At 34.4% G+C, this 25,392-nt stretch overlaps 1 long non-coding RNA gene across 1 annotated transcript in view; it reads left to right on the forward strand.

The window, feature by feature from the left end:
* LOC139076326 (uncharacterized) overlaps positions 1-25,392 on the forward strand; it is a 174,655-nt gene that overhangs the window by 115,635 nt on the left and 33,628 nt on the right. The window contains exons 3-4 of the long non-coding RNA XR_011527784.1: positions 23,700-23,828; positions 24,914-25,002. This is a non-coding gene — a long non-coding RNA (uncharacterized lncRNA). The remainder of the gene's footprint in view (positions 1-23,699; positions 23,829-24,913; positions 25,003-25,392) is intronic.

The raw sequence follows: 25,392 nt of genomic DNA on the forward strand, positions 1-25,392 counted from the left end.
AAAATGAAAACAAAGTAGAATTTCAAAGATATATAAAGAAGTTTTTTTAATGCTATGTTAATTAAAATCTAATTGCAAATCAAGGAAGGAATCTAATTGAAAATGAGACTGGGGGAAAAAAGATTGCCTTTTTCTTTGTTTTGGTCAACTTTCTTTGTTTTGGCTGGCATTTTGCGTATAGGAGTTTATAATGTTTTCCAAAGAACTAACTGTCCTAAAGCAAATGTCCGGTCAGACTATTTTTCTAGGGTAGGATTTCTTAAATTTTATTGTGTGTATGTATCACCTGGGGATCTTGTTAAAAATGCAGATTCTGACTCAGTAATTACTGTGTACGGTGGAGCCTGAGATTCCAACAAGGGATCGTGCCCTGGCTGCTCGGCTGAGAACTGCTCTTGGAGGAACAAGGCCCCAGGCCACGTGTGGCAGGTGATGCTGGATTAATTCTAATTCACTGGCAATCTCTAAGCAGAGTGACTATGGATTTTTCACTCAACTGGGACACATTTGGGAGTGAAATGAAGTTGTTATTAATAATTGTGTTGGACCACAAGGCATAAACAGGAACTTCCCCCACAAACCTGGGACACCTGTCCTCCCTAGGTTTGAGTTACAACAATCTTTTATGCACTCTACAATTTAAAAGACATTCCAGGAAACTGAACACCATAAATCCCCCTGAATATCACACCAACGTTGTCCCAAAAGAGAAAGAACTTGAAATGCATAATAAGCATTCTGAGAAAAGGGCTTTGAGTCAGTGAGTAGAAGCTTGTATTTTGTAAAATGCACAGTAGAAAAAAAAAGTTATACCCTAGTAGAAGTGGGTGTAGATTTCCCATCTGCTGCTAGCTAGACAGTCTGGACCCCGGATTCTTTTCACTCCTGAAATACTCACAGGACATGATCTTATTCCATTTTAATGATATAATCTCTGTCTACCGTATGAGATTTGTTTTGTTTTCTTTCTTTTACATTTTCATTTTTGAGCTTAAAGTGATTTTGCTTGTTTTTATCTACTTTTTCCTCATATTCTATAATTTAAAAATTACTTATATCAACTTTTTAAAGCAAAACAATAACTATCTGTGATTCGACAAACTCAATATCTTTAGGGCCCAAAATGAATGTTTACATTTTTATAAGGAAGTCACAATACATTTTGAAAATCATTTAGTATAGAGGTTTTTATTCTTAGTATGAGTGTGAAAAATAAGTGCTGGGGTTCTCAACTACTTGATTAATTTATTTGTAAGATGTTTCCGTTGAAAATTTTAAATATTTAAGACAATGACCTGAAGCTCTAAGGGAAAAATATAAACAGCAACAAAAACAACAAAAAAGAAATTGCATTTTTATAAAACAAAATAGAAGTAACATAGATCTAATCTAAAATTATGCCAATAAAAATTAATGAATAAATTTCAATATAAGATGAAATCATTTATACAATATTTCATAAAACTGATATTGGAAAACAAAAGAGGTTAAAAGATAGCCATTATAATTAAAGTGAAAAAGCTAAAGATTCTTTTTGTCTTTGAAATACCAGACTCTTCCTATCTTATCTTCTAAATGTCATAGTGAAAATTTTACTGCTGCCAGTTTGAAAGGGGATGTTGACGAGCTTCATTTAATATCTCTATTCATAGTCAAACAAAATGTTTTTAAGTAATGGAGATAAATGATTATGGTTTAAATCATAAAAAAGTTAAAAATAATGAATCATATTCAGTACTGAAAGAGCCTTAAACCTGAGGTATGATTCTTTGATAATGACATATGGTTTTCAAAAAAATAGCAGAAACTGACATTCTAGAAAAACAAAATGAGTGATTCACACCCCGGCAAAATCTAATATCACTTCCAGGATATTAAACGCTTCATGTGCCAAGTTAGTCATAGATTCTGGCCTTACTGCAGGAGGCACTACTGACGTTGTAGTTTTTCAATTTTATTATTATTATTTTTTAGTTCTTGTGAATCCATGAAAATTTATCCACATATTAAGAATTCATAATGAATTGCAGCGTAGCACAAAATAAAAATAAATGTTTCCAAGGAAATGCTTACTGACTGTCTGCTGAAGACTCTGCTCCAATTTGGGAAAGTGTCTGCTATAGGGGTCCCCAAGATTCTAATCAAGAGGGAAATATTCGTCAAAGTTGGAATTGACTTTGTACATATTTCCATTTCCATCACATTTCATATTACATCTAGTCTCTCTTTGTTTGCTGGTTGGTTTTTAAATACACTTCTATTTTGCCTCTGCCCTATGATGTGTGGTTCACCCGCAGACCCTGCTTTAATCACCACTTTATCTTCTGAAGATTTTCCTTCTTATCTGTGTATTAAAAATATCTCTGTCAAATGTTCCCTTTCTTTGCCCCTCCAGATTGACTTTGGATTTCATGTTCCTAAGACCGGTCCTCATACATGTGAATGGTCCTGACTTCTCAGGTCCCTCACCGTCATTGGCCTGAAACGTACAAATGACAAATGGTAATAATTTCATTTAAGATGCATATGAGAGTTAGACTTGTGATAAGCACCCTTTTAAGTCTCTTATGGGTATTTTCATTTAATCTTTACAACAAACCTATGAGGTGGATCCATTATGAGGCCATTTCACAAAAAAGGAAACTGAGGCATGGGAACTGCCCAAGGTCATGCAGTTAGTAGGTGGACTGAGAGGATCAAAGATGATCCTTTGATTGTCATTCCCATATCTCTCTCCATATAGATCTCCTAGGAATTAATAAATATATAAATATATATAAATTATTTATCTATATAGCTATAATTCACCAGATTATTCTAAAAGACTTTTAAAATAGTTTTGAAAATCAATGTCTTTACTACACACACATGAGGGGCTAAAACAGACTGGCAAGAGTGTGAAGACTCAGAAACTTTCATATATTGTGAGTGGGAATGTAACATAGTAATTCTATTTCACTTTGGAAATGGAATCTGGGATATGTATCATATATATGTGTATAAATATATGTATATGTATATCATATATCTCCACTCTGGCCAAGGAATTTCATGCCTAGGTATTTACCCAAGAAAATTGAAAAAATACTTTAAAAAATTTGTACTGAGACTATCCATAGTAGTGTTATTCTTTGTAATAAAAAACTGGAAATTCTCCAAGTCCCTATCAACTGGAGAATTAATAAATAAACTGTGATGTATTCATACAAAAGGAATGAGTTACCAGTATATGCAAAAATAAAGACGAATCTCATAAATGTTATTCTGAGTAAAAGGAAGCTTTCACAAAAGTCAATGTGTACCAAAGAATTGGCATTCTCCTATTTTACTGAGAAAAAAGGAAATTATACTTCATACCATGGTTTGTTCTTTTTTTTTTTTTTAAAGATTGGCACCTGAGCTAAAAACCATTGCCAATCTTTTTTTTCTGCTTTATCTCCCCAAACCCCCCATACATAGTTGTATATCTTAGTTATGGGTCCTTCTAGTTGTGGCATGTGGGATGCCGCCTCAATGTGACCTGACAAGCAGTGCCATGTCCGCTCCCAGGATCCGAACCCTGGGCCGCCAGAGCGCAGCATGCGAACTTAACCACTCGGCCACCGGGCCGGCCCCCATGGTTTGTTCTTAATGAATTCATATTGGAACTAGTATTTGCTTCATTCCTTTCTTATACACTACTCTGAAGCAACCTAAATAATTGACATCAAGGTCTCATACAAGTCATTCACCTCTTTTTAAAATTTACTTATTTCCCTGCATCCTGGTCACCTATCTCATTCTCCATGGTTTGCCATGATTGCCAAACCTGACTCTGGACTTTCTTTCTGTGTTCTGATAATTGTTCCGGCCTGGAGGTGTGCTGACCTCGGAGTGCTGGAGCTGTGTGCTCTCTCCCTACCTGCTCAGCTACACTGGGATGTAAACAGCACCTTATCTTCCTCTAATAGTTTCAGTGAGACAAATTCCCCTTATGAATATGGCAAAAGCAAAACAGAATTAAGTTGTTCTGTTAACGTTATACCATCTGTTCCAAGGAATGGAACTCTTTCTTCCTTGTTCCTCTTCCTGTTTTGAATCTAGTAAAAGTGTTCTTTTTATTGTTCCTAGCATATTTTGCAAGGCTTGGACTTTTTCTTTTAGCCTTCCTGTTACAGTTTCATGCAATTCTTACATTTGTATCTAGGTTCAAGCACCTTCTTCTCTGCTTTTTTTTCTAAATGTACAATCACCATAGAACCTTCCAAGGTCACAGAGATTTCTTTAAATACTATCACATTTTCCTCTCTTGAGACATTTTTCTTATGTAGGCTCTAACCATGGAATTCCCCACTGTTTGCTTAGGGGTATATTTTTTTCCTAAAATGAAAACAAACAAAAATACTATGATTGGGGACTTGAATGTGTATGTCCAGTTAGAATTGGAGTGAGCTGTGATAAAAGAGTAAGGCTCACAAATATACTTCCCACCACTCCCCTCTGTTCAAACTAATGACATTATATTTTCTCTCTAAAGTAAGAAATTGCTTTGTTATTTAATGATTTCTTGGTGGTTTCTTCCTTTCTCTGTGAAAGACTAAGGAATTTTTCATTGAAATTTGAATATAGGCCTCCATGAGAATAGATCTATGGAGAATCCTAACAAAATCAATGCATAATATTTTAATATATTTTTAAGCAAAAAGAAAATCTATAGTGATGTTCATCAATTCCTGTTTTTTTTCTTTACCTAAAAGTCATAATTGTTCAAAATGCTCTCATCAGGGCCATGGCATTATTGTCAATGACATGATATATGTCATATTATTTTCAGGATTAAATATTAATGCTGTAGGGATTGTTCAGAATTATTCCAAACAAAAAGTTTAAAAATGAACTAATAGGTAGTACAGGGAAAGGGGCATTAAGGCTCTTCCCCATTCATGTCAAATGGAGACAGTTGAAACTCATGGGTGGGATTTGAACTTTCACCTGCCAGTGAATTGGTGGTGTGGTTTAGAACAGGCAATTTCACTAAAGTTTGCATGAAAGAAGTCCCCTCATAGCTACACATTCAGTTAAACATCAATCAAATACAACAGCCGACTCTCTTTATAGACCACTTAGGTTGCTAGGATAGCCTCCTAAATGGTGTCTCAATCATCAGGGCCTCCCTGTTCTGTTCCTCTGCATTGCTCTAGAGAAGAAGTATAATCTAAATTCCCAAGTGGGCCTTCAGGGTCTTTCATGATCTGGATCCACTCCATCTTTTCACAATCTTTAAACAATTTACCATCATCTGTAAGCAATTTTATTCCATATATCCTGCTCTCCAGCTGTTCTAAAATTCTTTTTTAAACATAGTTATACATATTTAAACATATAAATAGCTAAACACTGTTATATCTCCTGACATTAGAAGTGGTAGCCATGCAGTAAGCAAAAACAATCCATACTGTACTTTGGAAGGATGAAACATCTATTACAAACACTTCTGAAATTTCCATTATTTTGAGTAACACTATTACTATCATGAATATCAATGCATTGGCCTCTCTCTAGTCTTTCTCCCCCTTCAGAGGTGGAATAAGAATTGGGGAAGAGAAATTGTGCAAGTGTAGCCAAGCTCCTTTCACTCTGTTTACTTATGGGATCCTGAGAATACTGCAAGGAACATACTCTCTTTTCCTTTTCTTCAAGCTATATGTTTGCAAAGACAAGTCCTCACATAGAGAGGCCTCTGGTGGTTCAATTCTACCAATGATTTGGGAAAAAAATTTATATAGTTTTTGGGATTCGATATTAGAAAGTCCACATGCTTCCAAATAAAAGAAATTGGCCCTTCCCTGGTAATGAAAATGACGCTGTTTCTCCGCAAACTTTATATTTTAGTCATATTAACTAATTGGTTCAGAACCTATCTGAAGAAAATGGTTATTTAATGGATTCTCCTTCAATCTCCATAATATTTCTCATCCATTTTCTCATAAATATTGAAATTAGTATATATTCCCTCTTAAAATTTGTCATACATCCTTATGTGATGTTTGGATTATGTGCTCTTGCCATTTTTGTTCTTAAAAAAATTTTTGGCCTCCTTTCAGGATCATCTAATAGATAGTTTGGATTTGATGCACCAGCATGCCAAAATCTGCAACCGTAAAATACTATATCTTGATCCTTCCTGTTTAAAACACAGGAGATCTTTAGATTTGCAATTATGTGAAAATCTTAAAGAACAAAGTGGTGATTACTTTTTGTTTGTTTGTTTTTCTGTTTGATTGTTTAAGAAATTTCTTTCTAGATGAAACAGAGTTGATACTATTTAATTTATCTCACAGGTTATATCTATATTAAAAAATGTGTACAACATCAAGTCAAAACAAAAAGTGTGTAGCTATCTACAATCTGACAAACAGGTAGCTGCCTTAGCATTGAGAGTGTCTCAAAACAAATAGATGGGATACCATTCAGGAAAGATTCCATGAGATCCTACTCCACTGTAAACATCAAGAAAAATGGGCAAAATATATAAAAAAGATAGTATTTTATGACATTGGAAAACAAACCACACAGGGCCATAAATTCCAAGGGAAGGAGAGCAAGAGAGGGGAGCCCTGGAATTTCAGTTTCTAGACTGCAACACTGGAAGGCAGATCCCAAACGGAGCCCAGTGGTCTTACTGAGTTCAGGAGACAGAAATGGCAGTTTAGGTAAGCTGAGGCAGCTAGAATTTGTGTGACAGCATAACTGAGAAGAGGGATCTATACACAGGAACAAAGAGCTCTGGATTCCTTCTGAGATATCTCAACAATTCTTTGGCCAAATGCTTATGTGCACATATGTGGGAAATGATCTCTAGAAAGCAAAAAGTGGATTAATTCCTAGAGCTCAATTAGAGCTTGGAATAGATTGAATTCCTACCAGCCAGAATGGACAGACCACATAATACAAGGAACATTAAGTAGAATGCTCAAAAATGTTTTGCCTCAATGGGCTAAACTAGGCTTCAATTAAAATCTTCTCTGGATAGATCCCTAAGAATCAAACTGAAAATAACAAACTAGGAAAAGAATCAAACTGATCCCAAACAATCGTATGCAAAATAAGTCCAACATTATTTGTTAAAAGTATAACAAAATACAGCACACAAAACAAAAAATTTAGTGCACTGTATCCAATGAGAAGTTACTAGACATGTAAACAAGCAAGAAATAGGACTTTTAACCAGAAGAAAAATCACTTCATAGAAACAGATATAAAAATTAAGAATGTGATGTAATTAGCCGACAGAGACATTGAAAAAGCCATTATGAATGTATTCTATATGTACAGTACTATAAATTCTACAAATTTTGATTTGTGTGTCACTTTTCCTAAATCCAAGATATTGCTGAAAAATAGCGATAAAGGGAACATTTTAAAAAGAGCTCAGGAAAAAAACATTATGTGTAAAGTAATAAGAATGACAGTGGACTTCTCCACAGAAAAGATGAAAGCCTGATGACAGTAATGGAGAGATATCTTTAAAGTATTGAATGATATAAAAATTGTCAACTTAGAATTGCAAAACAAGAAAAATATATTTCAAAAATAAAAGCAAAATAAAGACATTTCAGACAAATGAAATCTGTGATAATTTATTTCCAGGAGAACAAATATGATATATTACAAAGAAGCTCTTCATGCAGAAGGACAATGAAGCAAGGCGGAAAGTTGGATATACACAAAGGAATGAGATTATAGGAAATGGAAAATATGTAGGGGACTATAAAAGACTTATTTTCCTTTCAGTTAACCTCTTTAAAAGATTAAAAGACAATTGACTCTGTAAGCAAAACTACTAATACTATTGTATGGGATTTATAACATATATAGAAGCAATTGATTGATAATAATAATAGAAGAGACTGGAACAGAAAATGGAAGTTTATTCTTGTAAGATACTCACAGTGTAGATGAAATACATATGAAACAGTCACCAAGAGAGATAAAATTCTAGGCTATTGAAAGTCTCAAAATTTAAAAGGACTGAAATCATACAAAGTGTTTTCATTGTACATAACAGAATGTAGCTACACATCATAACTGAAAGATATATTGAAAAATCCACTTGTTCAGAGATAGTTAAGGTAGGTTTCTAAATAACCCATAGGTCTCACTACTAAATAACATGACTTGAAAATATTAATAGAATTTAGAAAATATCTTGGGAAGAATGAAAATTAAACACAAATAAAATTTCATGGAATTTACCAAGAGAGGTGATTGGAGGGACATTTAAGACATTAATTCATGTTAGAAAAGTAAAAGGATCTAAATTTTTCACTTAATTAGGGCAATAAGTAGAAAATAGTTACAAATATGATAAATATTAAACTACATATTTAAATATGGATGGTCTAAAAACAGCAATTAAGACAGAGACTTAAAGTGGACTATAAAACAAGGCCCGACTATATGGTGTACTAGAAACTCACTTTAAATATAAAGACACAGATAGATTAAAAGTAAAGGAATAGAGAAAGATATATAAAGTTTACGCTAGTCGAAAAGCAACTGGAACAGCAATATTAATTTCAGATAAAGCACATGTTGAAGGAAAGAAAATTATCAGGAGCAAAGAAGAGTATCATATAATGTTAAAGGGGTCAGTTCTCTAAGAAGACACAACAATTCTGAACGTGTTTACATCTAACAACAGAGTATCAAAATACATGAGGCAAAAAATTGATAGAACTTTAAGAAGAAATAGACAAATCTACTATTACAGTTGGAGATGGCAACACCTCTCTATTAGTAATTGACATACCCAGCTGGCAGAAAATCAGTAAAGACATGGTTGAACTGCACAGTACCATCAATTAGCTGGATCTAATTGACATTTATAGAATACTTAATCCAGTGACAGCAGAATGCACATTATTCTCAAGCTTACACAGAATATTCACGAATATAGACAATATTTTGAGCCATAAAACACATCTTGACAAATTAAAAATAAAACAGAAATTATACAAAGTATGCTTTCAGACCACAATAGAATTAAACTAGAAATCAATAACAGAAAGATAGCTGGAAATTCCCAAAATATTTGAAGACTAACAACACACTTCTAAATAACACATATGTCAAAGAAAAAGTCTCAGTAGAAATCTAAAATATATTTTGAACTAAAAGGAAAGGAAAATACAACTTTTCAAACTTATCCCATAGGATGCTGTGAAAGCAGTGCTTAGAGGGAAATTTATTGCCTTAAATACATGTATTAGAAAATAAAAAATATTTGAAATCGATAATCTAAACCTCGCCTTTGGAAACTAGATATAGAAAAGCAAATAAAATCCAAATTAAAAGAAGAAAAAGAATAATACAAATCAGAGCAGAAATCAGTGAAATTGGAAACAGGAAAACAGTAAAGAAAAATCAACAAAATCAAAAGCTGGCATTTTGAAAGATCAATGAATAGATAAACCTAGCTAGGGTAACCAGAAAACACAGGGAACAGATATGAACTACTATTATCAGATGAAAGAGACACCATTACAACTGATCAAATGAAAATCCAAGAATAATAAAGGAACATTATGAACAACTCTATGCCCACAAATTCAATAACCCAGATTAAATGGTTCAATTCCTTGAAAGACATAATCTACTAAAACTCAAACATGGAGGACTAGATAATTTGAATAGTCCTCTATTTATTAAAGAAGTTGAACCAACAATGGATAAATTTCCAAACAGAAAGCACCAGGCCCAAATAAATCCACTGATGAATTCTACCAAAAATTTAAAGAGAAAATGATATCAATTCTCTACAATCTCTTCCAAAAAAAGAGGCAGAGGGAACATTTCCAATGCAATCTAAGAAACCAGCATTACCTTAACACCAAAATCAGACTAAGATATTACAAGAAAGAAAAATTACAGACCAATGTCTCTCATGAACATAGATGCAGGAATCCTCAACAGGATATTAATAAATCAAATTGAACTATGTATAAAAATTATATACCATGAACAAACAGGATTTATTCCAGGAATGCAATAATTAACGTAATGCATCACATCAACAGGCTAAAGAAGAAAAATTATATGATCATGTCAATAGACGGAGAAAAAGTATTTGACAAAATTCAAAACCCATTCATTATAGAAACTCAGCAAACTAAGAATAGAGGAGCACTTCCTTAACTTGATAAAGAACATCTACAAACCTACGCTTAACATCCTACTTTCTGGTGAGAAAGTAGATGTTTTCACCCTAATATCAGGAACAAGGCAAGGATGTCTCCCATTACCACTCTTTTTCAACATCATACTGGAAGTCCTAGCTAATAAGATAAGGAAATAAAACCTATTCAGATTGGGAATGAAGAATTAAAACTATCTTTGTTTGCAGATGACAAGATTGTCAATGTAGAAAATCCAAAGACTCAACCAAAAAACTCTTGGAAATAATAGCCAATTACAACAACGTTACAGGACACAAGGTTAATATACAAAAATCAATTAATTTACTATCTACCAGTAATGAACAATTGGAATTTAAAATTAAAAACACAACACTATTTACATTAGTATCTAAGAAATGATATACCTATATGCATCTAACAAAGTGTGTTCAAGATCTCTATGAGAGAAACTACAAAACTCTGATTAAAGAAATCAAAGAACACCCAAACAAGAGCAGAGATATTTTATGTTCAGGGAGAGAAAGTCTCAATATTAGTAAGATATCGATCATTTTCAACTTGATATTTCGATTCAACACAATCCCAATCAAAATCCCAACAAGTTATTTTGCGAATATTAACAAAATGTTTTGGTAGTTAATATGGACAGTCAAAAGACAGAGAATAGCCAACATATTACTGAAGAACAAAGTCAGAGAACTGACATTACCCAACTTTAAGATTTACCATAAAGCTACAGTGATCTAGACAGTATAGTATTGGTGAAAGCATATACAATTATATTAAAGAAAAGTATACAGAGCCCAGAAATAGACCCACAAAAATATTCTCAAGTGAACTAGGACAAAAGGGGAAAAGGCAAAGCTATGAAGAAAGAATAGTCTTTTCAAGAAATGGTACTGGAACAATGGACATCAACATGTTAAAAAAAAGAATGAATCTAGATACAGACCTCAGACTCTTATGAAAATTAGCTCAAAATGAATCATATACCTAAATAAAAAACAGAAAACTATAAAGCTTCTAGAAAATAAGATATGAAAAAATCTAGAAGACCTTGAATTTGGTGACTGGTTTAGTGTCTACAACACCAAAAACATGATCCATTAAAGAAAAAAGTGATAAGCTGAACTTCATTAAAATTTAAAATGTCTGCTCTATGAAAGATGCTTTTAACAGAATAAAGACACAAGCCACAAACTGGGAGAAAGTATTTGCAAAACATGTATCTGGTAATGGATATGTATCCAAAATATACAGAGAACTCCTAAAACTCAACAATAAGCAAATAAGCAACTCAATTAAAAGACAAACAAACAAACATCTGAACAGACATCTCAGAAAAGAACACGCACTGATGGTGAATAAGCATATGAAAAGACGTTCAACATCATATGTCATTAGGGAACTGAAAATTAAAACAATGAGATACCACTACATGCCTATTAGAATGGATAAAATCTAAAACCGAATGTATTCACTTGCTACAGCTGCCATGACAAAGTACCACAAACTGGATGGCTGAAACAACAGAAATTTATTTTCTCATAATCCTGGAAGCTAGAAGTCCAAGATCAAGGTGTTGGCAAGGTTGATAATCTAATGGCAGGCACATGGCATTATAATTTGTCAAAAACACATAGAACTATACAACACAAAGAATAAATCCTACTATGGACTTCTATGTTTATGTAAACTATGGACTTCTGGTCTGGTTTAATAATAATATATCAATACTAGTTCATCGTATCAAATGTACCACACTAACATAAGACTGTAATTATAAGAGAAACTGAATGCTTGTGTGTGTTGGGGAGTGGTGAGAGAAGGGGTAAATGGGAACTCTCTGCGTGTTTTGTGAAATTTTTTGTAAATCTAAAACTGTTCGTAAAAATAAAGTCTATTTATAAAAAACTTAAAAAAATAAAAACAAAACAGAAAAGCTACTAAAGCTCACAAATTAATTTAGAAAAGCTGCAAGGTACAATGGATTTTTTTTTAATTTATTGTATTCATATACATTAGCAAATAATGTTTGGAAACTGAAAATTTTATGACATTAAAATCATGAAACAGAAATAAATTTAACATAATATGCACAAGATCTGTGCCTCAAAAACTACAAAACATCACTGTGATAGTTAATGTTAAGTTCACTTGACGAGGCCATGGAATGTCCAGATTAGACATTATTTCTCCTTGTGTCTGTGAGGATGTTTCTGGATGAGATTAGCATTTGAATCCCTGCTCAATAAAAGCAGACTGCCCTCCTGAAAGGGCAGGTCTTATCCCATCATTTCAGAGGACAGGAGGATCCACCTCCTCCCTGCCTACCTACTTGAGCGGGAACATCAGCCTTCTCCTGCTCTTGCACTGGGATATATACCATCGACTCCCCTGACTCTTAGGTTTTCTAACTCAGACTGGAATTACACCACCAGCTTCCTGGGTGTACAGCTTGCAGACTGCAAATCATGAGACTTCTCAGCTTCCATAATCACATGAGCAAATTCCTCATAATAAATCTTCTTTATGGCTATACATATACCCTGTTGGTTCTGTTTCTCTGGAGAGCACTGACTAATACAGTCACTGAGAGAAATAAAAGATGAACTAAACAAGTACTATGTTCATGGCTAGAAGACGTTATTATCAAGATGTCAACATTTGCAAAGTAATCTGTGGATTTATGAAATTTGAAGCAAAATCCCAGAGGTATTTTTTGAAGAAGTAAGTAATCTTGTTTTAAAACTCATGTGAAAATGAAATGACCTAGAATTGCTTAAAAAAAAAAAAGGAAGATAAGACCAAACATTGAAGGGCTTACACTAGTGTCCTTTAAGACTAATTGTGAAGCTACAACAATCAACATGGTGTGGCTTTGGCATACAGAGTGACTCAGAGTCATAAATAGAACAGAGTCTAGAAATTCTCAATAATATGGTCAATTGATTTTGACTTGAACTAAAACAAATGAATCACAATGAAATTAAATGGTAAATTGACTTCATCAAATTTAGAAGATATAAAGAAAAGCCAAAAAGTAGTAAAATACATTAACAAAATGTATTTCTGATATAGTTCTTGTATTCAACGTCTAAATAAACGCCACTTAAAACAATAATAAGAAGATAAACAACTTGATTTTTAAAATGTACAGGAAATTTACACAAATATTTCTCCAAAGATGATATGGAAAATAAGCACAAAAAAGTGCTCAGCACCATTAGTTATTAGGGAAATGCAAATTAAAACCATAATGATGTACCTTTCTACAAGACTTATCACTGTAACACTGGAAAGGTTAAAATTTAAAATTCTGAAAACATCAAGCGTTGTTTAGAATGTGGAGTAACAGAAATTCCCACACACTGCTCAGAAGAAATGCAAAATGGTATAGCCACTTTGGAAACAGTCTGAGTGTTTCCTATAAAATTAAAAATTCACTTACCTTCAATGAGGCTTAAATTAGGCTGTTTGAAGGAAACCAGGCAGAGAAGACAGCAAACTATATGATTACATGAATAAGAAATTACAGTAAAGGCAAAACTAGTCTATCGTGATAAAATATCTATTGTTGTCATAGCCAAGGGTGAGTGGAGATTGATTGTAAATGGACATAAGGAAACTTTTTGAGGTGATGAAAATGTTCTATGCCTTCCTTGTAGATAAGGTTACACTGCACTAATACATTTGTCAAAATTCACCAAATTACTCTTAAAATTAGTAAATTTTATTGTACGAAATCTCTGGTTATAAATATAATTAAAATCATATAGACAAAAAAGGAGAAATAATAATAGAAGCTTTGTAATCTAGTCCTGCTTCTTAATAAGCTGTGTTTTAAAATTATCATCTCTCATACTCATATATTTCATCTGTAAAATAACAAAATTGCCTCCTCTATCTGTTCTATCAATCTTAAAAAATCTTGCCTCAATTGTCAGATAAAAATGCACCTTCCATGAATGTGCTTTACAAACTATAAAATATCCCTTTAAACATATTTTGATTATTGTAGGTATGTTTAATGGGTAGTTGAATAAGATACTTCGGGCTATGTCTGTGCTTGTGGGAAAAGATGAATATGTGGCAATCATTTATTTTCCACTTTTTTCTCATATTTATAAAACTGATGGCTGCATTACAGCCATAGGCATTATTTTCAAATACTTTCATCTCTGAAAAATCCTGCTATCATTTCCTTTCCAAATGATTTGAATGAGCCTTTGTTTTAAAAAGCCGTCCCATTTCTGATTCACGTACGCTGGGCAGGAGTAGCTGCTGCTTTTCCCCTAAGCCATCCACCGGTAATTCACTGCTTCCTTTCAGTCAACAAGCAAAGGGTGAACACCTACAGACAGGCATTGTGCTTGGCTCAGGCGACACAACGGAGAATAAAATGATTTTGCGCATCTGTCTCTTTACTAAACTGCCCTACTACCCTCCCCTTACTTTTCTATTCCACTGCCACATCTTGGTTCAAGCGTCTGTTATTTTTGCCATTTCCTCTTAACAGGAGCCCCATCTCAAACAATTTCCCCAAAGGTCACCTTCCACATCTAACTAAAGCACCTTTCTGATTATTCTACTCTTCCATTTAAAAACTTGCAAAGACTCTCCCTTTTCCATTGATGCAAAATGATCCAGCAGAAAGGAAACCATCTTTGAATCAGATAAATCTGAATCTAAATCCTGATTCCTGCTGAATGACTCTGGACAAGTAGTACATCTTTTTAAATCAAGCTTCAGTTACTTTATTTGTATATTTTAATTCTTATTAAACCAATAATAATACATCATATGGCAGATATTATAATTTAAAGAGCTTGAGACAATATCTGACACATACAGTAGCTGTCTGGTAACTAGTAGTGATTATTAAAGAAGAAACACTGCAAGTCTTAGTTTATCTTTAAAGTCTTAGTTGGCCAGGTTTGTATCTCCAACTAGTCCCTATGCTCAGCCTCCTGAGTTAGACAGATAATATGCAGTATTCTATATTAGCAGCAAAACTATAGCGATGTGGTCCGTGCAGCATCATGGCTCATGGGCTATTTAAGATCCCAAGGATCTATGTACAAGAAGAGAAGCAGCAGCAGTAGGCAGCAATGTAAAACACACTTCAAGAAATGAATTACCTTTCTCTCTTGAGGTTTTTCTCTGACTTGCTCACAGTAGATAATTCAATTCACAGTTAAATTAAAATTTGATTTTGTATAGTAGCTGGACTCTTTTAGTTTTACATACATATTGTCACATTTTTCTTGTAGTGCAAATGCATATGTTTTAGAATTCAAAGATAATTTCCTGTTTATTCAAATAAATTTGTGTGTGTGCATGATGGCCTCTGTTGCGTTTATACTGACTCTGCTGCATTTCGATTAAACATATTTAATTGACTGGAACATGAGGTGTCTTTATTGGAGGGGTGTGTGTGTGTGTGTATGTGAGTGCATGTGTTTGTATGTATTTTGCAGGTATGTTTCGGGATGATTAGGGAGAAAATGATGGGGACTGAGGAATTGAGACTGAAACAATGGAAGCTGGGAGAAATATATACAAATATACATTTATTTCCCACTAGAAGAGAGAGAGCTTTCAAGGAAAAGAAATTTCGTTATATTTTTACCTAGTTTCAAGATGCATCCTTATACAAATATCATTAAATCAGAATGCAAACTCCTATATTAATATGTTTGCATTATTTCACTTTAAATAAATGGCTCAGTAACCCAAAAGGTACTGAGGTTTACCTTCTTTGTGATAATTGTGTTGCTGGGACCATTGGGTGGAAAATGAGGGATTTCCTGAAAAGTGAACATCCCCTCCATGACTTATCCTGTGAAGAGTTGTTCCCAAGAAAGGCAATGGTTAAGGAGGAGGTGAAGATTGGACTGAAGGAAGGAAGATACTTTTATCTCATGCTATACTTTCTAAGAGTAAAGTCTTGAATTCAAAGGAAGAAACAGTGTAACAGACACTGCTATTTGGGGTAGACAGTCCTGTTTCTAATAGGAAAGAAAACACAATCACCAATTTCATGAGGTGGACCTGAACTCAGTATCTGGGTTATCCTTATTTTTCACTACCTCTCAACCTCACTACAAGTTTGTCAAATTACGATCTCCTCTTGACTATCACGGACTCAGTTCTCCCAGCTTTTATGTTTTCCTTCTCCCTAACGAGTCTCCTCTGATCCTTAACGTAATGTGAATTTCCTTTATTTGAGACCATTCGATTCTTCTGCAGAAAATAAGAGAACAAACAAATAATGATGATAAATAAAAGTAAACATGGAGAGAAGTAATTTGCGAACCATAAACAGAATTCATGAGACATGTTAACTATATGTAAGTAAATCAGCAAGCTATGTGACCAATTAGGCATAGATAACATAAGTAAAGCATGTATGTGCTAAACTTATAGATACAAAGATCAAGTGGCATTAATATTACTAATATACTAAATATAACCAAGGCATGTAAAATTCCCAAAACACAAAAAATTCATAAGGCTCATGAAGTCACCCAATATTTATGAGTTCTAAATTGGGCAATCTTACCTGCGGGCCCTACCTGTGGTCTCCCAAAAAGCATAAAGTCCACAGCTGCTTATCAAGCTAAATGATGAACTACAGCACGGCTAGGCATACTTCCAACCATATTTCTCTGATAGAACATATCTCAGGACTCAGAGAGTATGTTCTTACTATCTTTCTTGTACTCTATCCTAAATGCATTATCCTATCTGTATTCTCCCCCTTTGGCTCCCATCGTGTATCTTTAATTGATTTACAATTTCATGTTATCTGAAAATCTCAATTTGGTCAGTGAATCTTTCTGTTCTTTGAACTCTGGGATAGATTTCCTGATGGTATAATTACAGGACACCAATGAATCAAATTAAATCTCCACACGAGAGTCAACACGCTCATTACACTACCTTAAGCAACATCGGAATCCTTGAAAATAGCAATTGGAGATTTACAATGGTGTCTTTAAGTTCCTGCATTTATCTGGTGGGTGAGAAGAATATAAAGAAGAGCTTGCCACAGACTTCCACCTGTCTGCACCCAGAGCCTGTAAAAATTTTGTTCTGGTTGGACAGAGTTCACTGAGCATTTTTCTTTGGCTGGCATGTTGTCACCTTGGATGAGTGGACCCAGACGTAAGAAAGGCTCCAGTGCACCAGATATTACTTTGACTTACCTTTACCACTTGCTTTTATTTGTCCTTAGTCCTGATTCTTTTTTCTCCCAACACATAGCTGCCTAAATCTTCTTAATGTACAATGGTTTTGTATACCATTTTTCTATACTTCACTGTCTGCCTTGGTCTTGCCTAGTGAAGCTGGACTTCAGTAAGCACTGCTGAAGTATTACCAGCACTGGGGAGAGAGGATACAAGACTACGAAATAAGTGCTGAATGAAGGAGAACCTGAATCTTACAGCAATAGACTTTTATCAATTTACTTTTGTTTACTCAGTTGTATCTTGTCTCCCTCTGCGGCAATTTTAACATTGCAGAGAATTTTTGTGCCACGGAGACATTAGATGCAATTGGTGGCAAAATTCTAAAGCCATCCACTAGATTCTTTTCTCTTTTTTTTCACTTTTGTATTTAATATGTTTTTTCTTTTCCTTCTTCTGTCTCTGCCTCTCATTATTTCTACACTCTCTTTCCTTTTTTTTCTTCTAATCCCTTCTGGTTTTTTTTCCTCTTGCATTGCTATCCATTCTTTCTTTGCCTTTCCAAAATATTGATTTATTTCTTTTCATATATGGTTGCTTCTGGTACCAAGCAAGTCCCCTTTATATCCTCTCTGGTTTGAACTTCTAAAATGACCAAAAGTTAGGCATTCAAAAGAAGTGAAAATGTGTAGCATTTTAAAATAGCACTTACACAAATTTCAAAGAAAGTAAAAGAGAAAGCCGAATAGAAAAGTCTTGCTTTTGTGCTTTTCTTGTGAGCTTTTATCCCGAGACAAAAAGAGACAGATCCTTACTGGTTCTGTATTTGGATAGCTAGAACTGGCTAGCCAAGAACAAGAAGAAACCTTAAGACTATGAGCATTGTTCTCAGTTCTAAACACTCCATGGATAGACTCCCACATTTTAAGAACAGTAATTAGCAACTTTATTATTTTAAATAATATCCCTTCCTAAGGAAGACAGGCAGTAAAACACAATGCCTCCACATATTAAAAAATATCCGTGCTAATGATGATAATATACCCCTAAAAGTAAAGTCATTAATAGCTGTGTTTTCAGTGGGTGTTTTCCCAAAAAGATTTTTTAAAGTGATGATAACAGATGCTAGTTGTATTTTAAATCTAGGCTTTGGCTGTCTTGTTACTCAGGGCCTACAGTCAGAAAAATTGGAAAAGAGGCCAAGTTTCTTTGGATTTCTCTGGTTCCTTTTCCCTTCTCCTCCTGTGCGGTGCTTCAATATCACAACCACTACCCTTGAGAACTTCTCTCACATCTGCTTTTAGGATAGGGCCGGCTATGTATTAGTTAATCCTATATTCTGCTTTTTGGTGCATTTGCATGTGAAGCATCATTAAAAAATAATTTGATATTTCAGCATGTGTTATTTGATCAACTACCAGGCAGGAGATACTGTCTCTTGTGATTTTACAATCATGTCAAGTTATAGCAAATAGATTCTGCCTTCGAGATGCTTAAAACCAGGGAGGAATGACACAAACAAAGGAAAAATTATGGTGGCCCCAACAAAGTCATAAAACAGCTAGTGATTAGCTTCCCAGGAAGTGGCAAATGTCTCATTTGCCAGAAAAGAAGCTGTTTTCTTTGATAAAGGAACTTCAGACATCAGTTGTTAGCTAACTTGGGAGTGGTGCTTCATTCCCGTTGCAAATTACACTGCATTGTATAGTTGGTTGGCCACTCCATGAGGGAATGAGAATATTGTTCCAGAAGCCTAACTAAATGGAAGATAAAGGGCTTTGGGTACAATACATCAGAATTTGATCTTAATTTGCTATTCATTAGTCGTGTGACTTGGGAAAACTATTTAATCTTTCTGAATATTAAATTTTTAATCTATAAAATGATAATGACAATTCCATCTCACAAGAATTTTCAGAGGCTAACAAATTCAATAATAATATAACATATATGTGTTTAATACATAAGAAAGTTCCAACAAATACCAGCAATTATCATTATTAATTATTATTTCTCTAAATGTAAAGTATCTCTTTGAGTACTAGGAAAAACTTGGTACAGGACATATATAAACACATTTAATGTATTGCTATGTTAGAAATAACTTGTGTTGAAATTTTAAGATTAAAAATTATCACAGGAAATCATACATCTAATCAAGTTTCTCTTGATGCTTCCACGTGTTCTCAGAATTCCATTCACTCACATCCTTTGAGGGATCTTGCTTTATTGATTATGTCCTGTTTCTCCTGCATCTTTTTTTTCTTTCTCTTGACCCTTTTAAAAATATATTTAAGGTTTTTAGCCTATTTAAGTCTCCTCTATCTTGTAAAATTAAAAGAAAAATGTCATGCCACTCTGCCATTTAACGTTATTCTCTCTCTCTCTCCTTCTCATAGACAAGCTTCTTGAAAGAGTTATCCACACTCTTTGCTTAGCTTTCTCACCACCTCTTCCTCCTCTACAATGGCTTCACAGCAACGGCTTATCTGGGGTTGACAGTGAAGTTCTTGCTGCTGCATCAAATGACTGCCTCTTCATTCCCACTGGACTTGGCATCTCACAAGTCTTGGCTTTTGACTCCTCCTTCTCCCTGTTGTAGGTTTCTCTGTGTCCCTTTGAAGATTAAACTATTCTGTTACTTTCTTTTTTTCTTAACTCTTTGGCTGTTTCCTTTTTGTGTCATTTGTGGCCTCTTCTTCTAAAGTTGTTCCCGAAATATTGGAGTCTCTCTGGATTCTGTCTTCTGCCTTATCCACTTCTCACTCAGCAACTCTCTACAGGTAAACTCACTTATTCCCATGGCCTCTAAAACTTTGTATATAATGATGGTGCCCAAATATCTATATCTGTTCCAGATTCCTTGAATGAGTCTCAGGCCTGTATGTCTAGCTGACTTCTGGGCATCTCATCACAAGGCCTGAGGACTCATGGTAACTCAAACAGAACTTATCATCTCCCTCCTCTGCTACATCTGTTCTTCCGTAGTGTTCTTCTCTCCTTATTTTAGTGAATGGGTCCACCTAATTACCTGTTTCCCATTCCAAAACCAGAGTCTTATCTCTGATTCTCCCTGTTCTTGACCTTATATTCAAATCATCGCTAAGTAAAGTTGATCCAAACTTCAAAATATCTCTTGATTTTCTCCAATTATCTATTTTTCCCTACTTAAAATTGCTATCATATAGTTTCCACTTTAACTTTTTCCAATCCTTGAGTCTTTAAAAAAAACAGATTTGTTCCCTGCCTTTTTTGTTTTTATAAGTATTGCCATTACCTATGTGTGATTCTGGGTCTCTACCTCCACCTTACACCCAAACCGGTTCTTATCTCCTTAAATAATACTCTATTTCAAGTAAATGCCCATAAATAATTCTTGAATACACACATCTGCTCTATTAGCAAGTACTTTCAGTTCCCTATTTAAAGTATTTCTTGAGACCAGGTACTGATCCCTGTACCCACTACCACTCCCATCCATTTCTAGTCAGGACACCTGCAGGAGCTCCTGATGGGGCCCCTGCTTCCCTTCTTGCCTCTCCAGCAGTTCAAAGGCCAATCTTCTAAAGTATGCAAATCGGATTTTTTCACTTCTCTGGAAAAAAAATTTGCCAATGGCTTTCCCAGTTATTTATCTTGCCCTAGAGGATGCTCTTAACGTGCCCTCTCAATATGTCTTTAACTTCCTTCCCCATCATGCTCACCATTACTTGCTCTATCTCAGTCACACTAGTTACTTTCTGTTTCTTAAACAAACTGGAGCTTGTTCCTGCCTCAGGCTGTTCTTCGTGCCTAGAATCTCTTTCCTAAGTTCATTTCTTCTCTTCTTCATTTAATTCATAATTAAGTATCACCTTCTTATAAAGCTCTTCCTGCACTATCTTATTACAATGCCCCCCTCCTCCCCACTCCAACCTAGCCATTGCCTTCAACTATCTGCCTCCTTATCATGCTGTATTTCCCTCACAGCGCTTATCAGCATCTGGAACTTTGTCACTTGTTTTGTACATGTTCATTGTCTGTCTCTTCCTCTAGAATGCGAGCTCCCTTGGGCAGAGACTGTGTCTGTCTTAACTAATGATTTATCAATACACAGTGCAGAGCCACTGTCTGACACATGGTAGATAGTAAGTCAATAAATTTTTGAATGAATGAGTGTTGATTGATTTAATCTGTGAAACTTTGAGTAAATAATTTATCAAATAATTTAACCTCTCTTTCTCTTGGATTTATCTCCTGTACAATAAGAACACTGGGGCAGAGGATCTTGAGGCTGCCTTCTAGCTCTAAATATCCAACTCCTAAGACACTATGGCAATTCCTTTTTCCAATAAGTTCCACTGTTGTGGCCAGAAGCAGATAGCACAGCTCCCTTTAACAGAAGTCATGTAGCTAAGATGCGTGGAGAACCTGGGATGGGTGATCTTAAGTAATGCTATCTTTCAACCTACCTCATGAGCACAGAAGCAAGATACTTTTATTGAAATAGCATAGCCCTTAGGGACTCCTTCTCTCTGTGACTCCTTCACCCACTTCCCACTACTGCAGCCCTTGAAACATCTCATGTAGCCCTTTCTGACACTGAAGAGCACAATTTGAAAACAACCGGCCTAGAGAAACATTAACATTTTGTTAGCCATCTTACTATAAACCTGTTTCACAATCTTTCAAAGCCAGAATAAAGTAACTCATCAGAAGAATGGCTCTCAGATACACACAGAATTGAGCATTAGGGAAGAAGATTTGGACGGACTGTTTTGGATCTGCCTACATGGTAGGTGGAAACATTAATTCTTATTAGCTAAAAAATAATTCAAAAATGGTGAAATATTCACTGTATTGGATGGTACATATGTAACTACTAGAATCTCTCCATTTGGAGTAATAATTTCTACCATTGGCTAAAAGTTGTAGACAAGAGTCAGCCAGGTGGCATAGTGGTTAAGTTCACATGCTTCAGCAGCCCTGGGTTTGCTGATTTGGATCCTGGGTGCAGACCTAGGCACCGCTCATCAAGCCATGCTGTGGTAGGCATCCCATATGTAAAGTAGAGGAGGATGGGCATGGATGTTAGCTCAGGGCCAGTCTTGATCAGCAAAGAGAGGAGGATTGGCAGTGGATGTTAGCTCAGGGCTAATCTTCCTCAAAAAAAAAAAAAAATTTGTAGACAATACAACTAAAATAAAGTGCTGATTTACCGGACCTTCATTTGCTAAAATTCACGAATTTTGAGTTGTGTTTTATACTTTTGTTTTGAAATGTGTGACATCTCTGCTTTTTTCTGTAATTTATGAAATCAGTACCTGAAACAATAAAACTGCATTCTACACATTTTCTTAAATTATTTAAAACTAAAAGGGTATTGGCAGCTATGATTAAAATAGTGTAGGTCTAGAGACTATAATGCTAGTGAAAACTTAAAGTAATGGCAAGTTTGTCAAATGTTAAAAAGAAGCTTGTTAAAGCAAAATTGATAGTTCTTGTGAAAGAATACATATTAGCTTTACAATGGTTATAGACCATTTTCTAGGGCAAGAAATATTAGGGCCATATGTTTTTAACTGTATATATCTGATTTCTTCTAATGCTTATTATTTGGAACTATTAGTTCGTTTTTGTCTATATTGGAAATCTCTGAATATTTCTTTCTAATTTCTGTTTATATGTATAAATTAAATCTTAAGAGATACAAAGGTTAATATTTTTCCCAATATGAAAATGTGCGATGTATTTTTAGTGATACTTGATGCATAAACATGAAGGATTCTGCCAATAACATAGATTACACCACAGAAGATTGTACCCTTATTTATAGGACAACAGTCTGAGGAGCAAAATAAACCCTAAAAATTTTGCCACCAAAATAATTAGAGATATGCTGAAATGCACAATTCTGTAGATAGATAGATAGATAGATAGAGAATTATATTTGAGCCAATCACTGCAAATGAAAACGACCACAGAGAATACTGAGTTGGTAGGCTTAAGTTGGCTTTTGTTGAGGATAAAAGGGTTAATAAGCTACACTGATTGCTCTCTATTTTGCATGTGCTTTTTTATTATTAACTGGTTACGAGGTCGTAAAGGACATTTTCATGATAGTTGTCACTGATTAAAATCTCCTAACCAATTTTCTATCTTTAAATAACGTCTTCTAAATGTGTGTGTATGCATACACATGTGTCTTACATACGTATACAATGACTTTTTATGCCTATGTCTGAGATTTTAACTTTGTACTTTTCCTTAAAGGATTTTACTAAAAATGTATATTTAATAAAATGTTTCACTTTAATTGTGACAGATATGTTTATTGTCTATGATCTAGGGCCTTTTTAAATAGCGATTGATGAAATAAAAGCAAAAACATCCAAGGAATGGAGAAAGGATTGCTGTTCAAGAAGATCTGTGAGTACTGTTTCCTCGCAGCGTGGATTCTCAACGGCTATTGCTGAAGGTACTATCTCCCTTGCTGAGAAATAAGAGAGTCTGCCAAAACCTGGAAATATGCACCCCTGTCGTTTCAGGATATGCTCATCTGTTTGCTATACAATTGCAGAACAAGAGCCCCATGACCAACTCTGAGAAGGAACATTTTGCAATATGGATCTCTTACAAAAACTAGTGGTGACATTTAATCTATTGTAAACCCCAGATGGAAAGCTCTAGCCCTATTTGGTGAATTATTTAAAAAAGATAGCAAGATAGCTGCTCCAGGTAACTTAGTGTCACAAGTTGCCACTTGCAAGAGTTTTATTTTGGCAAAGAACAGCAGTCAGTTTCTGTTCAATTTCCTTAACAATCTGGATACTGTTTTGAAAACTAAAGCCATGGCTTTGACTATCCAACCTAGGCTTTGGTGAAAAATTACAAACAAATAACTGACAGCTTTTATTGTTATTAACGCAAACACCAAATTTACGGTTACGATCTATTTCTTCTCATAGCGTTTTGTTTACTTCTGGTTTCCTAATTGAGAAAATCATGTACGTTCAATGTAAAAAATTTAAACATCTACAAATTACAAAATATTGAGAGAAATAAGGTTTCACATCATTCTACCATCCAGATACATGGTAGGTATGGTTCATGGTCCTATGGTACACATGACTGTATTTTCTTATTTTGTTCTGTAGATTTGTGAATGGAATGGATATATAAAATACCTAGCTATTGACCAATATATATTTTTAATGAAAAGTTTTGGTCAGTGCTTTCAATATAGTTTTACATTCTCCATTTTTCATGTGATAATAATGCTTACTCATGGTATTATATTTAATCTTAAAAAAAATTCCTTGTGGTACTGTATAATTTTCCAATACTTCATTTAACCAATCCCTATTGTTGGACTTTTAGATTGTTTCCTTTTTGTTTATTAATTTCTTTGCTATCATGGATAAAGTTTTATACATATATTTTTATAAACTTTCTTTACAAATTTTTATTTCCCTAAGAAATTATCTTAACGTGGAAATTCTAGGATTGAGTGTGAGTTATTAAAAAATATGTATATGCATTTTAAAACTCCTTTTCCTACAGGTTAGACCAATTTCATTTTGACCAGCAGTGGATAGGAGAGCCTGTCTCACCGCCTTGAGGACCATCTAAGAAATCTTAGCCAACTTGATGTATGTGAAATAGTGTCTCAGTATTGTTTTAGTTGAATTCCTTTGCTTAAAAATCAGGTAGTACATTTTCCATATACTGAATGATTACATGTATTTATTTTTAAAACTATTAGTATATCCACTTTCCTATTTTCCTTCTAATCTTTATGGTGTCTTTGGATGTGTGTTACTTTCAGTATGTGGAAGTTTGTTTATTTACACTTCTTTAGGGGAATTGGCTATCTTATTTTATCAATAAAGTTTAGAGATTTTACTTTAAAATGGGTAATAGCAAAAACTCAGAAGAATGCTTTCATGTGTTTGTGTTTTATTGTGGTTCTTTGTGTAATGGGACTGCCTAACAATCTGGTGTGCAAATAGGACCATGCTTTATTCCTTCTTTCATTTCTC

This window comes from Equus przewalskii, chromosome 16 (genome assembly GCF_037783145.1).
Source record: "Equus przewalskii isolate Varuska chromosome 16, EquPr2, whole genome shotgun sequence".
NCBI lineage: Eukaryota > Metazoa > Chordata > Mammalia > Perissodactyla > Equidae > Equus > Equus przewalskii.